Consider the following 16,090-nt stretch of genomic DNA (forward strand, 5'->3'; position numbering starts at 1 on the left):
CGCAGGCACATGAGCAGAAGTTGAGAAGTGTTGGGCCTCTGCATGTTGCCTCGGAGAAGGAGACGATGATCGTGCATGTGTGTGTGTAGGGAGGTGTCTAAACGTGCAGGTGAAGGGACCAGGCTGGGTGTCTGGGTGTCTTCACAGCCTCCCCAAGGGCAGACTTCCTGACTCGTGAGGCAGAGAGCTGAGTCCTGTAGCATCTGTACTAAAGCAGATCTAATAACTGAGGGTGGTGGGTTCTGGATGAACTCGTTACGCTCAGCTGACCTCCAGTCCCTGGGCCCTGCAAAAGTCGGTCTTTGAGCCTCAGAAGTGAACCTTCCCATCCACCCAGTGATGGCTAAAATTAGTCTTTTTTCCCCTCTTATTTTCTCTGTGTACATTGATGGTTGGGTCAATCTGAGATGAGGATTGAAAAGGTGACCCAGGGAATCCTTAGCTCTTCATCCCTAGCTTTGCTCCTGGGTGCCCACCTTTGCAGATGGGGTTGGGTGCTGCTGGGGCAGTTTGCCCCCCAAACCTCACAGCTCACTCATTTTTTCACTGTCTGAAAAAACAGGAAAAAAATAGGGACATATGAGGTTATGAATCCAAAACCAGGGTTTTTAACACATCACTTAGGTGTATGCCTGCACGACTGAAAAATTCACAAGCCTAATCTTTCCTAGACGGGGAGTGCAGGAGAGCCTGTGCAGCTGGAGGTCAGCAGAGCAGTATAAATAGAGCAACACAGAGATTATTAGGTAAAATGGAGAGAGCGGGGATTAATGCAAGAACCAGAAAGGATTTGGCCACTGCCGAGCTTGGATAATGCAGAGAAGCGCTTCCCGAGAAGAGCAGTGCGGCATCTTCATGGGATGTATCAAAAGTAATAGGTTCAGCATTGAACAAAATTGAAGGAGACAAATAGAAATTAAATCAACAGCTTTGGCCGACTGCATTTGTTCTGCCTTTCTACCACCTGGACCCGGCTGATGGTAAAATAGGATAAGAAACTCCTCGACCTCAGATGGCCGAGATCGATTCCAGGACGGTGCCGAGGGCCGTGGTGCAGTCTCTTCCTTGGCTGGCTCATGGAGATAAAGTTTTCTTCCTAAGCAAAATTGCATTTTTCATTCAAACTCTGCGTCTCAAGAAGAATTAATACGAAGCTGGGCTAAGCTGTGTGTCTGTATCCGGTAGGCTCGAGTGCTGAAATACTTGGCAGGGCGATGTTCCTCCTCTTCTTACTGCCTTTTAAATAGTGGCTCCATTTCCATCAGGTTTTGAGCTGAGGCCTTAACATTTGCAGTTCGCAGACTTCCGCAGCAGTTAAAGGGCTCTTTATGGGAATGTCTGTAGGATGTAGCTAAATAAACTCAGCCACGGAATAAGAAGGGAATGGAAAAAGTAGTGGAAATTTTGCACCGAGATGAGGTGTAACATTAAAGATCTCTTCCAGCTCTGCTGCAAACCAGACTTGATGTGGGAATGGCAGGGTGAGGAGTTGTTTTATGTTAAACACAATGGAAAGCCTTCCTGCCAGCCTTTAAATCTGTGTTTTGTACCAACATCAAACCAGAGGTGGGGAAGCCCAGATCATTTTCTTAAACTCTTTGTCAAACAAGAACGGATTTAGAGTGTGCTTTGGGGACACAGTTTGGGGGACATTTCCCAAGAAATGGCTAAGCTCGTGCTATGTCAGAGCAGTCTTTTACCAGGGGCAAGAGTTTTTAGTAGTGTGAAGCTCTTTTTGGGTGCTTTCATTGCAAGTCAGCTTTTTAGAAGAGCTCATTGCAGAAGACAGTGGATGCTGAAAATTTCACCCTTCCTAGTTTAGAGCATCTTGCAGGGTGCTCTAACGAAGCCCAAAGCACCGGCTCGTATGCTGTGTGCCACAGCTGGATCTCCAAACTGTGTCACCTTCCCGCATTGCTCTGGAGGAGGGACAGCGGGAAAGAAGGTCAACTCTTTTCCCCAGCAAGGGAGAGGACATCGATTTGTGTGGGTGGTGGGGGGATGGAAGGGTAAGTTCTCCTTAGAAAAAGGTTTATAATCATTTGCACTTACAGGCTGAACAGATGCAGCTGTGACCTGGCTTGTCTCAAGATCTGGGATTTGGGGAGGATTCAGGGTAAATGCTCAGTACAACATGCAGGAGCTGTAATCTGTCTTGACCAGCCCATCCTTTAACTTAAAAAAACCCCAAACGCCAGGGAGCTGATGAACACCCCCATCCTTTTCCTTCCTTTCCGAGTGCCTGGGGTGGGCACATGCTCCTCGTCACACTGAGAGGGACGTCCCCAATGTGGGTGGCTGTGTCCCCCCCTACCCCACCGTCCCCGCACCGTACCCCATGGCCGTGTGCTGGGACAGCTTGCCAGGGACACATGGGAGGCTGTTCCAGTAGCTGCACACAGACCCCAGGGTCACGCTGCCTGTGTCACTCGGCAAAATCAGGAGGCTTAATGAAGTCATCGAGAGATGCGTTGGGTATCCCTGACTGCAGGATTTGGCCCAGATAATCCATCTGCCAACGAACATGTTGCTGCACAAACCTCAGTAATCAAGAACGCTGTATCAGCGCTGGAGCCTCCCTGGAGGCTGCGTGTCCTACATAGCCACAAAATGGCAGGAGGGGGTTACGTGACAACCTATAAACCTGCTCTCATTCTGGGTGACGGACGGCGACTCGCTGGAACCAGAGCAGATGGACCGATCCTGCACTGTCCGGGCTTGGTTTTCAACCAGTGTCAGCATCATGACCCTGAAGTCAGCTGTGCACGTCTGCGGAGAAGCCGGCTCCTTGGGTCCTGGGGAAAGCAGCCCCTCCTGGATGCAGCTTGCAAAATACTAACGAAGAACTGTCACTGGAGCACATTAATTTCCAATAAAATGCACTGTCCATACTTCCCCATGTCCCAGTTATCCTCTGTGAACATGTGTGTGCATGCACACACTCACTCCCTCGCTGGCTTAGGTAACCAAGTTCACCATTTTCTACCCAAACTCTTTGTAATCTTGCTAGAGAAGCTCCAAGTCCCGTGTTCTCACTGGAGACGGACTCTGTGTTTGCAGTACACCCCTTAGAGCTGGGTGTGAACCAAATTTTCCCATGATGTCTCCCTTTGATTTTTTTCCTCCCCAGCTTTTCTGGGGATTTCCTAGGAATAGTGGTTTTTTCTAAATAAATTTATAAGGATCGTCAAACTTGGATGAAATTGGAGTTCACTCCTGTGAACTATTTTAGGTAGCAATATTATGAATACATTTTGGAGAATGAACTTCTCTCATCTTCCGTTGAATCGTGTCAGATTTTAGAAGCAGCAGAAAAAACCTGCCTTGAGCACAGAAACGTACCTCAGTGTTTTCAGCAAAAAAGAATCATTTTGGGAAAAATGTGGAGACAGGAAAGGCTTGCTTCTGGGCATTTGATGTAAAGACCCTTATGGATCCAGCTACCCTAACGGGAGATATGAGCAAACACCGGGGCAGCAGAAACCCTCATTTTGCTAAAACTTTGGAAACTTGCTGGGACTTCAGGGACAGCTCTTTGGAGACGACGGGGCCCATCCCACGAAAACTTTATATTCCTCATTAAAAATGTGTTGTTCTGTCTTAATTGTAACATGCAAGGTAGTGCGGAGGAGGTTTGCCCAGAATATTGTACAAAACAAGACCAGTATAGGTTATGGTATTGTCAATGTAACACTAAGAGGAGAATATTTAGGTGCTATATGTTGAAAAACAGACAAAATAGCCTTGTAAAGGATCTTGTAACTTCATCCCTGCACTTTGTAGGATAAATCCTGAACCTCTAAGAGCTAAAGCATTAATTTAAAAAAAATTCTATGTCTAGGGAAGCTTCATGCAACAAGTAGGAGCTTGATGTGTCACAAGGTACAACAAGTCTCCGTGAATATTTTTTGTACAATGCTTGACTGCTTTAAGAGTTCCTGTGCACCTGCACAGCATCCCTCCAGAGACCCCTTTCAGCCCAAATTATCCCACTGCGATGCTGGATATGATAGTGTTCTTTTAAATCTCTGTCATTAAATGTGCGTGCACACACAGATCTCCATTTTGCTCCAGAGATCTTCAAAAAAAGAGGGAATAGCAGAGGATCCCAAACATTTTACACAGTGTATTTTACTATTTTTGTAATACAGAGATTACGGATTGCACGTACCTTTCATGAACCTTGCAGCTTCTTTTGGTCGCCCTATAGCAGCAGCCGCATGACCGGGAATTACTGCATGGAGCAGCAAGGTTGGAAAATACCTTTGAGCTGACCTACACTGCTAAGCCAGAAGCTGAAATGAGATGTCAGGGTGAGCACAGGGAGCAGAGATTTGGAATTACCTATGAAAAATTCCCCTCCTAATCTTTCTGGGGAGAGGACAGGGGTTAACTGGGTACCCCCTGGAGCACAGGGATTCTGCAGAAGCATCTTCCTCCCGCTGCCGAGCAGCAGCCCCTGCACCAAAGACTCCCAGGCCATTGCTTGGGTGTAAATTTACTTGGAGGGGCTTTTTGTCTTTTCCCCAAGTGATCCAAGTGCTCCATCCAGCCACGTTAGCATTTCCAGCCCTCCCAGCTGTGCCTGTATCCCGCAGGGCACCCACTTGGCTCTGCTGTATATTTGGGATCTCTTCAAAGGAACGGGAGGAAACGGGTGGTCCCAGCCCAGCAAACTCCCCATAGACTCATTTTTTACCCATCATGTTGGAGCAAAGCAGCCTGTTTGGAGACTCAGAAGAAAAAGAGGCTGGAACACTTGGAACAGCAGCATCGCAGAAACCCCGGATGACCTGTCCCGTGGATGTAGGAGGCTTTATCAGCCAGGGTCTGCTTCCTGGCAAGAGTCTCTTCTGCGCTTTCCCACAGAACATCGTATTAGTCATCCCTAATTATTCAGCTCTAGTTGAGCAAAGCCTTGTCTCTCTCTTTTTTTTTTTTTTTTTTTTTTTTTTTTTTTTGTTAGCCTGAAAACCTATATTTAAATATGAAGGGGTGGGAGGCATTTTTAATCCCAGCTGGATAATTCCTAAAATGCACAGAGGTAAAGCCTTAACAGGCAGCTGCTATGAGAACGTGCTGTTAACGTTTCTCTGCTGCCTTGGGTGCGTAAAGCTGGGCTTGAGCGCAGCTTATGCCAGGTTTGCCTTGCTCCATGCCTCTTGGGTGGCAGCTGGGTCCTTTCTGCTACGTTTTGCCGTCATGTGCTGGATTTGTTGTGCGTGCCTGTGTAAGGATGTTCGTGAAGCTTTTCTGGATTTATGTGCTTTGTTTCTACCTCAGTCCTGTCGTTGTTACCCCATCGCACCCACGCAACTCATCTGATGCCTCTTGCCCCAGCTCACCATTTGAAGCCCATTAAAATGCGTGATATCTGGGAGGTGGGGAAGTATCGCAGCTCAGCAGAGAGGGACAGCAGAGCTGCAGTAAGCTCATATACCATGGTGGCAAAGGGGCTTCTATGGGGGTAAGTTCAGAAGAAACTAGTTAGATTTGGAGCTGTTTCTTGAGTAGCGAGAGAGACGAAGACGTGATACAGCCAGGGACACCCAACAGCGACCACAGACCAGACCTTGCCTCCCTCATTTCTGGAAGGAGCCAGACATGAAATACTCTCCTGAAATAGAAATACCACACACACAATTTTGGTACGAAGGTCCAGAGCACCAGGAGACTTAAACCCAAGGCCACGCGAAAGGTGGTGGCAGAGGCTTCGAGGCTTCCTCCGACCTGTTCCCCACCCTCAGCTCATCTTCATCACGGGCTGCCGCTCCATCCCCTTAATTTGAGCTGGGGAGGCTTAGTCTTGCCTTGTAATCTTGATTTGGAGTTTCATTATGAATTACTTGAGTCTCATGTGCCGTTTTAAATTGATTCGTTATGCTAAGTACTTGCCAAATGCATAATGAGGGCCTAAATCGGTCCGTATGTAACAAGGCAGCAATTCAATTATTCCTAACACTCACGCTCTGACAAAAGCCTCGATTATTGCTGTCACTTGCATTTTGGGACCTTCCCACACACAAACACACACACACAAAATCCGTCGGAGGCACTTCATGGTTTCTAGCACCCGCCCTGTTATTTATTATTATTATAAACGTTGCTATTTTCAGCTTCCTCGCACACGGGCGCGGGGCTGGGAGTTCGCCCTGTGGGGATTTGTATTAATGAGAATTGGAGCAGCTTTCGGGGGGGATCGCTGCTCCATCTCTTCCAATCCATTCACAAAGTCTGTGTGGCAGCTCTTAAAGACTGATGGCAGAAATGGAAATTAATCAAATGAAGGGGCTGTTAGCCACAGCACATCAAAGAGAGCCTGAAAGCCTTCAGACCCACCAGTGAAAAAAGCTTTTATCTCTTTCTAACAAATGTCAAAATCCAGCCACAACCATGATGGGCTCTAAAATGCCATTAGGGTAGTATAAATAATTATAATTACAACCCTAATCACGTCTTCCCTCGATTTCAGGGCACTCCACGAAGGAAGTGCTCCTGCAGCCCATTTTACAGATGGGGAGACTGAGGCACCATTCCCCAAGGGCATTGCAGAGCCTTGGTGACAGGGATGAGGGGATGTTGGGTTTAGTTCTTTTTCCCCCAAATTTTGTGCATCACCTTGGGAAATTGTCCCAAAGTAATCTGTTTAATGGACTAATGAACGATGGGCTAAACCAGACCCAAATGTGGGCACCGAGTTGAGCCTCCTGGCTTTTCCCTGATCCTAATTCGCAGTTCAGCTATCTTTAATTGGTGAAGCAGCCTCCAAAATACAGGTCCAGGACCTCCTCCTGTCCCTACTCCGTGGCTTTATCCTTCTCCTTGTGTCGGGCTGGTGGAGGAGGTGCTTGCAGTACTGTTCACATCGCGTTTTGGGGTATTCCTGCAAACTTTGGAGCTCAAAAAACCCTTTTACCTCTTTGCTTTGGAGATTCAGATGAGCAGAGAACAGCCTCAGGGCCAAACCTCAGTCTCTCCTCCACGCTGCAAAAAGCCGGGAGATGCTGGTAGCCGTAAGCTTTTCTTCCAAGCTGCCTCGTGATGAAATGTCAGCGCAAGGCAGCGCCCCGTCCGCAGTGCCGCGGCTGACACTGGGGCTAAGAGCTACCGTGAATCATCCTCATTAAAAAGCATTTCCAGTTCAGCTTTGCAGAGAGGCCTCTCACCGTCTTTGCTATTAAAAGCTCCTGTGTAAGGCAGGTGGCAGACAATAGACACAGGCAGGTACAGCCTGAAACCCCATTGCAGAGGGGACAGGGTAAAAAACACATTTTCTCACCCATTTCCCATGCCAGGAGCAGGAGGAGGAGGCTGGATCTGCCGGCAGCATCTCCATGCACAGAGGCTGCTTGCTGGGGATGGAGGGACCCGGCCTTCTAGCATAGGGGCTTCTAGGGAGGCTTATCTATAGGTGATGGTTGTCACCTGAACGTGGGTGAACTGCAAAGAAAGGTGTGTATGAGGGGAGTGTAGGGGGGGTGTAGGGTCTGTATGGCCAGCAGAGCTTCCTCAGTATCCCACTGTATCCCCAGATCCGCATTATCCACATGCCCTGGGCTCTGGCATTATCGGGTTACTGCAGTGCTGAGCACGGTTGTATGTGCTCCAGAAATTGGAGGATTTAGCAGGAATTCCCTGTTAGATTCTGGCTTCTGATAACTGTTGAGCAAGGAGGCATCTTTTGGGTTGATTTTTCTCTAACAGGCTCTGCCACCCTCGTGCATTTCCCAGCTGTGAGTCACATCTCATCCTCTGCTCTTCCCCCTCCCTGAAATCATCAGGCACCTCATGAGGTTTTTGGAAGATAATAACAATAATAGTATCTTGTGCAGGGGGTTTGCTGACTCGAGGGGCTGGAAACTCACCCTTGGAGCAAAAGGCGAGGGTCTTCTATCACTGCTGGGTGGCAGGAGTTGGGGTCAGCAGGAGAGGGAACCCAGCCCAGAAATGACCACGTCTGGCAAGCCCATCCGGGCAGCTTCACAGTGTGTCAGGGGCACCGAGACGTGATGGGCCAAATGGGTGAAGCAAAAGCAGAAATAAATCTTAGCAATTAAAAATGCATCGCCACATTCACTATTTGTTAGGAGGGGTAGCATGTAGTTTGCTCCCAAGGGGGCAACTGCAGAACCCTGTCCTGGTGGGGACCCCCGTGATATCTCCGCTCCCTCCCCGGGATGCTGGAAGCTGCCCTTAGGTCCCGCTCCAGCCGGCATCTCCATGCCTGCACTGTGTTCCCATCGCTCTCTGGCCAAAATGACTTTACCAGGAGGAAAAGCTGTGAGAAAAAGGCAAAGTCAACTGATTTCCTCTCTCTTGGCTGTTCTGGACCTCATTTTGTTCTTCCCCAAGAGAAGAAGGGGAACAAAGCAGCAGAGAAAGCACAAGATTTGCATTAAAAAAGCAAGCAAGCAGCAGACAAAGAAATAAGGTCAAAGGAAAGGAGAGACTTTCAGTCATTTCGGGGAGAATTCTTCTTTTAAGAAGGTCTTCTCAAGTTTCCTCCCCTTTCTTGCTATCTCCAGGCTGTTAATAATTCATTGATTTATATTTGCAGCAAAACCTTCCATCTCGGGAGTCATTTCTGTTTGTAATGACTTCAGCGAATTAATGGTGGCTACTGCCTTTTGAACCAAAGCGAGCTCCTTCGTGGAATCAAACTTTGCCTTGATATTCACTGATACTTCTTTTTCATGTGTTCATTTATAATTGAGGTTTCTTAATTCTTTTTTTGAAGAGGAAGGTTAGAGGAAAGGAATAGCAAAGACTCTTCCAGCAATGCTTTTTATGAAGGGTGAGCTGCGAAAGCGAAGCAGGCAGTGAGTCAGCATCCTCTCCTGCCTCTGCCGGCAGCCGAGCTGTTGCTGGGGTTACTGTCCCAGGTGACAGAGTGGATCAGCCTTCCTGGTGTCCCCAAGCTGAGCAAGGACCTGTTTTTCCTAATATAGCAAAGAAAAAAAAAAAAAAATCCAGGCTCCAGGAAGCCCCCTACTCCCCCCCATTCAAAGAAAACATCCCCAAATTGGTTATGTTGTCATTTTGGGCTTAGAGAAAGGGGAAAGAGGAATGTGGTGGCTTTTCCTTTTGCTTTGGCGCTTGCGTAACAAAAGTCATTTGAGAGAATCTTGGGTTGTTAGCAGAACTCTTTCGTTATTACTAACTCTTGCCAAAAAGGCTGTTGGTCAGCAAAATGAAGGCAGCCCCTGTGGCGCCCGTGAGTGAGCTGCTGGTGGGATTGTGTCGCCCATCGCCCAGCATCACACCCCTTGGTCCCAATGAGGGGGCTTAAGGAGACAAAAAAGTGACTCATCTGCTGCCCCTCACCCCATTTTCGGTGCGTTCCTCCTTGCAAACACCCTGTGTCACAAGGGGATTTCTGAGCGGGTTTTCCGGGTTTCTCGGAAACGTGCTGTGCAAGAAGAGGGAGCCCGGAGAAGAAGGGCTGTAGCTAAAAAGCAGGAAATCTGCACTAAAAATAAATCACAGGGTCTTGTTGCAGAGCTCAGGTCTTCGAGCTTTCCTGCAGACTCCCCATGATGCTGCACAAATTCCTCTGCTCCAAATTTTTGCTGGTTTGGGTTTCCCAGCTAGAAATGAAACCGTTGCCTAATGGCTGGGAAGCGTTAAGGAGCTCCAGCCTTACCTGCAGGCTTTGCAGATCTACCAGCATCCAGTTGTGACAGCTAAACCCAAACAAACTTACAGCCTGTGTTTAAAAACTGAAGCCCTGTGCAAATACGTCTCCTCGGTAGAAAATAACCCCCATATAATAATGTTACAGCTTAAGGAAGGGCTTTTTATAACGAACCAGTTCCCAGCACCAGTGATGGAGAGTTAAACTCACCATGAAGATGGAGAGGACAATCAGAAGGGCCTTCAGGCAGAGAGAATTTCCCTTGGATTGCCAGCTAGAAGTGAATGATGACAATATTAGCACTTAATGCCGGTTTGGGTTTTTTTTCTTTTGTTTCAAAGCACCGTACAGACATGAACTAATTAACTTAAGCCAGGAAGCCAGGGCTGCAGTAATGTGTTTTGCCTGGCGACCTGCGTGAGTTTTAATTTTCTATTTAGCCATTTCCTTTGAGACCAAAGCCCAAGGACTGTGCCGCTGGGGGATGCAGCCCGCTGGAGCATCCTTGTCTTTGTAACGTGGCTCTCTAATTGCAGCTGGGCAGCCATTGCCCTGTTTCTTTCCATGACTTTATCAAACTCTAATGGAAGTTTGATGGCTTCAGAATAATTATACTACAGTGAGTTTGCTTCTGTGTTTGTTAGAAGGTGAAACTTGATGAGCTATGGAATTTTTTTCTGACCGCTCTTGGCTCTCCCCTAGCTGTCATGTTCCCCATTTTAACCACCAGCAGTTTCACCTCCGGCAAAATCTGTTGTGTGATTTTGGTGGAAACCAGAGAGCTTTCTCACTTTGGTTTTTTGGGTGTTAGCGTCGTCACATGGGGGGCTGTAGGTCCCCAGAGCTGAGTCAGGCTCCCCGAGTCCCCTTAGCCCTTAGGGGACTGGGATGCTCTGGGGGACAAGCCTGGTTCTCCGAGAGCTGGCTTGTGCCAAGCTGAAGGTATTGATGCTTGCGTTCCTCACGCTAGCTCCTTACTGACACCAAATTTGCTAAATGATGGCTCTTCCCCAGCGATAGCCAAGGTATGTGGTTGATGGAAGTCGCGTCCCACTTGAATTCAACATGATGGCAATGCCTCACCCCTCGTTATTTGCTCCCGGGCTGTGTCGATCAAACTCATGCAAGCTCAGATTTCGTCTTTCTCCTCTCTAACACAATGTTCACTGAACTAGCAAATGAAAAGTCATGGTAAAATTGGGAGGATTGGGGAAAGGCGGAGAAATCCGAGAGACAAAACACAGTTTGAAAGTCCTTGCCTGCTTTCCAGGCGGCACAGCGGCTGTCACAGGGATCCTGTGCTCGGGTGAGACAGCTCAGTGCCCTTGATAAATCTCCTCCTTGCCCAGCTCCCGCTGATCTAATCACTGGGAGGCCCTGGTGCCTGGTGCCAGGGCAGAGGAGGGTTGAGGCAGCTCCTATCCCAGCTACCCAACACGGGAAAAATCACTTCTGTGGTGCAATTTATTTTTCTGAATATAACTGGCTAAACAGTGGGAAAAAGGTGAAGAGTGCGGCGTTCTAAAAATAAACATTTTAGCATGTGCAAGGGATGCTTTGTGGCATTGCGGTGACTTATAGACCCTCTCTTTTTCTTTCTGTGCAAAGCAAAATCATATTACCTAAAAACAGAGTTGTTTGTGCAGCTGAAGGGAGTTTAGGCACCAATTCGTGCTGAATACCTTGAGCATCCTCTGAAAATTCAACCTAAAATACTACTGTGAAGGGACTGATCCCGTATTTTAAGGCAAACTGCTCTGACCACATTCATGTAGATGGAGAGTGGTTGCTGAGTTTGGTTGTAAGGGCTGATAGCAAGAGGTTTCGCTGCCGTGGGATGGCATTGCGGCTTGCTCAGCGTAAGGAGGCTGCGAAGGCCGTGCCTTGCCTGGTGCCACCTCGCTGGGTGACGGTCACCAACTCCAAACAGAAGTGACACCCATGGAATAAATTTTTCAGGGGGCGAACAGTCACCCCTTGCCCACGCGATGCTTTCTGCTGCCAGAAATTGGGGCTTTCACATCTTTACACCGAGGCTGGGTCTGACTTGGCACCCATGCTCTCCCGGCATCACCTTGAGTTCCCGAGGAGTCCCCTGGCTTTCCTCCTCCCCGTCGCTGAAATGCAGGTCCACTCTGGCGGACATTTTTACCTTCGAAATGAAAACACAGTACCGTTGCCCTGTTGTGTCCCTGGATTTGTGGTTAAATTGCTTTGTCAGTGTAATCTTATATCTTAATGACCAAATAATGGCGTGCAACAGGAGCTGTGCGAGAAGTCGCTGGGTATCATTTTGCTGTCATTGTGAAGGCCTTGGAACACGATGCCCATTACAGCGGAATTTGCATTAACATTGTTTGGCCACCATAATCCCACCCAGTTAATCACATTTTTAAGATATTAAAATAGGTCCAACTATATCCTGAGCTGTAACCCCTAGATCCCCAAAGGGTTGGATGGGATTTAGCTCCGGCAGCTCCATTAAAGCTGACGGAGTCACCAAGTGAAATAACCGAGCGATGCAGAGCAACTTGGCTGATCTTTCCTAACCACCAAATCTTGTTCTTTGCTGGCCAAGTGCTCCTGCTGCTAAATCCACAGCATCATGAAAAAAGTATGAAAAATAGCTCCTGTCCATGCTCAGTTATTTTGGGTTAGCGGTTCAATTTTCACTTCCCCCCCATCAGTAATGACTGTTCTCCAAAGACGTGCTGCCTTCCGTAGCTGGACTGCAGCAGTCGCAGAGGATCCCAGGGTGTTTGGGGTCCTGTTGTGCTTGGTGCTAAATATCCTGTTAAAGAGAGGCATCAGTTTTCCCTCTGGCCCTCGCGGCGATGCTCTCCACCTGTGCTGAGAACGAAGCAAGCTGCAGTATTTAGACAGCACTGAATTTTCCTCCCTCTTCCAAATTTCAGTATATTTCTCATTTTCTGCAACCATGAGCACAGTGAAAGGCTTCTGGTGTAGGATTTAAATAGACTCTAGGTGGGAGGCGAGAAATATTCTCTTAATGTACAGATGAGAAACTGAGGCACGGAGAGATTGAGGGATTCACTCCATGACTGAGTTACACTCGGAGTCTGACTAAGACAGGGACAGGAATAGGGACAGTGTGCTCCCGTGCTACAGCACTGAATTCATCCTGGGAAATCGAGATGCATTTCCTATCCCTCTTGCTGCCTTCCTGGGTGGCATTGGTGGAGAATTTCTCAGCTCTTACCCTCGAGGTGTTACCTTCATCTGATGCTTTTGGGGCTTGAGGAGGAGATGAAATGGGATGCCTGATTTCTGGGAATGGGGTCAGTGACCCCATCTTGGTGTGTGTTGGGATAATGGCACAGCTCTCCTGGAAGGGTGTGAGCCTCAGGGACGGTGGGGGTGCTCCCACCTCCTTTCTCCGCAAGGGAAAAGGTGAGGATGACAGGACTGATTAGTCTGGAGCCAGAGGTCGCATTGTACAACTTATTCCTCAATTGATGAGCAAATAATCATCATGAAATCAGGGATAATCTGGTGGGAAAGAACCAGTTGAAGGTTACAGCAGCCGAACCTGGCTGAAGCAAGCTAAGGAGGGTGGGGTTGGAGCATCCATTCATCTGGTTTAGCTCTATAATGTATGTTTTAGCTGTAGAATGTATGAATAGTGCCAAGTTAATCTTGAAAAGTTGGGTTGACGCTGAACCGTCTGTCTGATGCCAACGGTCCTCTGCAAGTCCGGTCTGCAAAGGTTTCGGGCGATGACCCAAGTGACAACCTCGAGCCTTTATCCATAACTTTGGCCGTTGTGAGTGGCAGAGGTAGAGCTCATGTTTCCCAGATGACATGAGAAACCTCGCCAGTGAGTTAATACTGCGCCGCCTTGATGTAGCAGTTGGGGCTTTGCGCGTTCCCCGCTGTGGGAGGAGAGACAATACATTTACAGTGCATTAAGGTATTATTGTAACAGCGTTTGCGCTGAAAGGTTCCTGATCCTCCGAAATAAAGAAGAGCAGATTTGTCCCAGATTTATCAATGGAGGCAGGGTTCCCATTCAAACGCGAGGGAGGGGAGGGTGGGTGAGATCCCGCTCGCTGCAGCAGCCGGGCTGGATGCTGTACTGCTCTGCCTGGTGCTAAGGGGAACGGGAAGGATTTTGGTAGAAGGAGGAGAACCCCAAAAGGCTGCTTGAGAGGTGATGGGGTTCAGCAAGGAGGCAGCAAAATTCCCAGGTGGGAGCAGGGTGCTAAAGCAGCCCTGTGCTGGGGAATAGCTGAGGGTGGGGGTGAAGGTCCTGAGGTGTTTTGTGCAGCCCATGTGCCCCTGGGGAGGGATGGTGGGGGGGTTCCTCTCATGGCCTGGGACTGGCTGTGGGAAGAGGGAAGCTGTGTGTCCCCTCTGCTTGGAAATCCGCCCCGAGACGGCCATTAAAGGAGGACAAGAGTGATGCTTGCTCTGCTTCTTTGTAGAAACTGCATCTGATGTTATAGGTCAGCCTGTAGATCATTGCACGGGGGGGGGGATTTCTTAAATGGCCGTTAGGAGTAAAATTGAATTTGTTGAGACCAGATGCAGCAGAAGAACTGGATGAAAAAGCGGATAGAAACTTGCAGAGGGAGCACTGGGACATCTTGCATTCGACAGAAAAGGCACAGTCTTGAGGAGCAGTGATACTGCACCTCGCCCAGCAAGCTCCCAGCTCGCAGGAAATCACTGGCTGGGTCGGACACCACAGAAATGTCCCTTCCCCTTGGGCTTTTATTCCCCTGCCTCTGCCCTTGTGCTCAGACCTCCTGGCTTTGGAACGTGTTGCTGCTTGACAAATTTTGGGCTTGGTGCAGTGCCTGTCTGCAAACCCTTCTGGGGAAATATGTGTGGGGTTGGGATGCCAAGCAGGAAGTGATGCTATTGGTGTACCCCCAATGCTGAACCAAACCTTGGCTGGGGACCCCCGAGAACAAAGGAGCTGAGGGGACTTTGCTGGGGAGGAGGGGATCTGCCCCTCCTTCCACTCTGCCTGCATCAACCTGCTCATCTGGCACAGCTTAACTGGCTTTGGTAGAGCTATGTGGAAGCAGTGGAGGAATAAACAGGGCCAGGAGGCCACAGGGTGCCTGGGGTCACCAGGCTGGAGCCCCTGGAGAAATCCGTTGAGCCAGGGTGATGCTGGACCAAAGCTGCCCGGAGCTCAAGGGTTAATGTCTGCTGCTGTGTTGCAGCTAATGGGGGGTAACAGCTTAATCCTCCTCCTGGTTTTAAGGGAAAGGCTTTTCCTACCAGCATCCCAAAGGTCTGTGGCTCTCTCAGTAGGACTGGCACCAATTTCCCAAGAGTTTGCCCCCGACTGAGATCCAGAGTAAACTGTTGCAATTATGGAAGTTACGCCTTGTTGCCTCAAGCCTTTTGTCATCAATAAATGTTTATGGTTTAAAGCAGCCTTGTTTGTTTGCCTTAGACCAGATGACAGTGATTTATTGGCAGAAATCCTAGCAGAGGAAAGAGATGAGCCAGACAAGTCTTGAAGTGCTACACACGTGTATGTAGTGAGCAGATGATGGTTATTTCATGATCCTGAAACCTGCAGAAAATAGAGCCTCAGACTTGGATGTGAACAGTTGTTTCCAGGAATTTTTCTCAATCTACAAGCAGCATGGGCAGCTCAAGGGTTAATGATGCTCCAAGGCTTTGCTTCCTGCTTTCTCTGGGGTTTGGGATGGCTGGGGGATGCTGTGTGTTGGAAAAGAGGAGTGGATGCTCTTGCCTGGAGCAGGTTGCAGGTCAGTGCTATTAATTGCTGTAGGAATGGTGGGGGAGCAAGACTGGGCACCCGTTGCCCCAACTCCCTCGTCCCAGGAGATCTGCAGCCTTGAACTAAATGGGACTCAGAAGGGGGAGCTTAAAGCCAAGGGTGGAGGTGGCAACAAGAACACGTGTCTGGGGCAAGGGGAGAAGTGTCCCTGCATGTGATCACAGGGGAACATCTTCTCATGGCCACGCCGAGCTGCTGCCTTACTGCTGGTGTGAAAAACCCATCGCTGGCCATGTTCGAACCAGGAGGTTGGTGGAGGCGGAGGCAGGGCGGGCAGCTCACCTAAAGGCTGTCCTTGGGTCAGATCCCTCAGCCAGGTCCAGCTTTTTGTCCACAGGACCTCAGTGAGGCTCATTCCCGCAAGAAACCCCCCTGATTTCTTGTGGCAGAGGGTTTTTTGCCCTCTGTCAGTGAAGACGAAGGCAGGTTCTGCTCGCTCAGACCTCATCAGCAGTGTTAATTTGCCATTTACAGTCCGGAGTCAGCTCTTACACCAATATTTATTGTTGTTTTTTCCCCCCCTAGGTCTGTATATTTTGTACAGCTTGTTTCTAATTTAAAGCATAAATAAGTTTGATCTTTTCATCTGTTTTTTTTCCCTACCTTCTGGAGCCTGTGCTGGTTAAAAATAGCCGCAGCGATGAGCCAAAGCGGGGCTGGGGGAGGGGTTT

The 16,090-nt window shown here is 48.8% G+C and overlaps 1 long non-coding RNA gene across 1 annotated transcript in view; it reads left to right on the top strand.

Moving 5' to 3' along the window:
* The window catches only part of LOC118452872, an 18,307-nt gene extending 15,538 nt beyond the window's left edge, over positions 1-2,769 (top strand). Inside the window, exon 4 of the long non-coding RNA XR_004842745.1 lies at positions 2,055-2,769. This is a non-coding gene — a long non-coding RNA (uncharacterized LOC118452872). The remainder of the gene's footprint in view (positions 1-2,054) is intronic.
* Positions 2,770-16,090: the final 13,321 nt, after the last annotated feature.

The sequence above is a fragment of the Egretta garzetta genome, unplaced genomic scaffold, assembly GCF_000687185.1.
Source record: "Egretta garzetta isolate BGI_Z169 unplaced genomic scaffold, ASM68718v1 scaffold688, whole genome shotgun sequence".
NCBI lineage: Eukaryota > Metazoa > Chordata > Aves > Pelecaniformes > Ardeidae > Egretta > Egretta garzetta.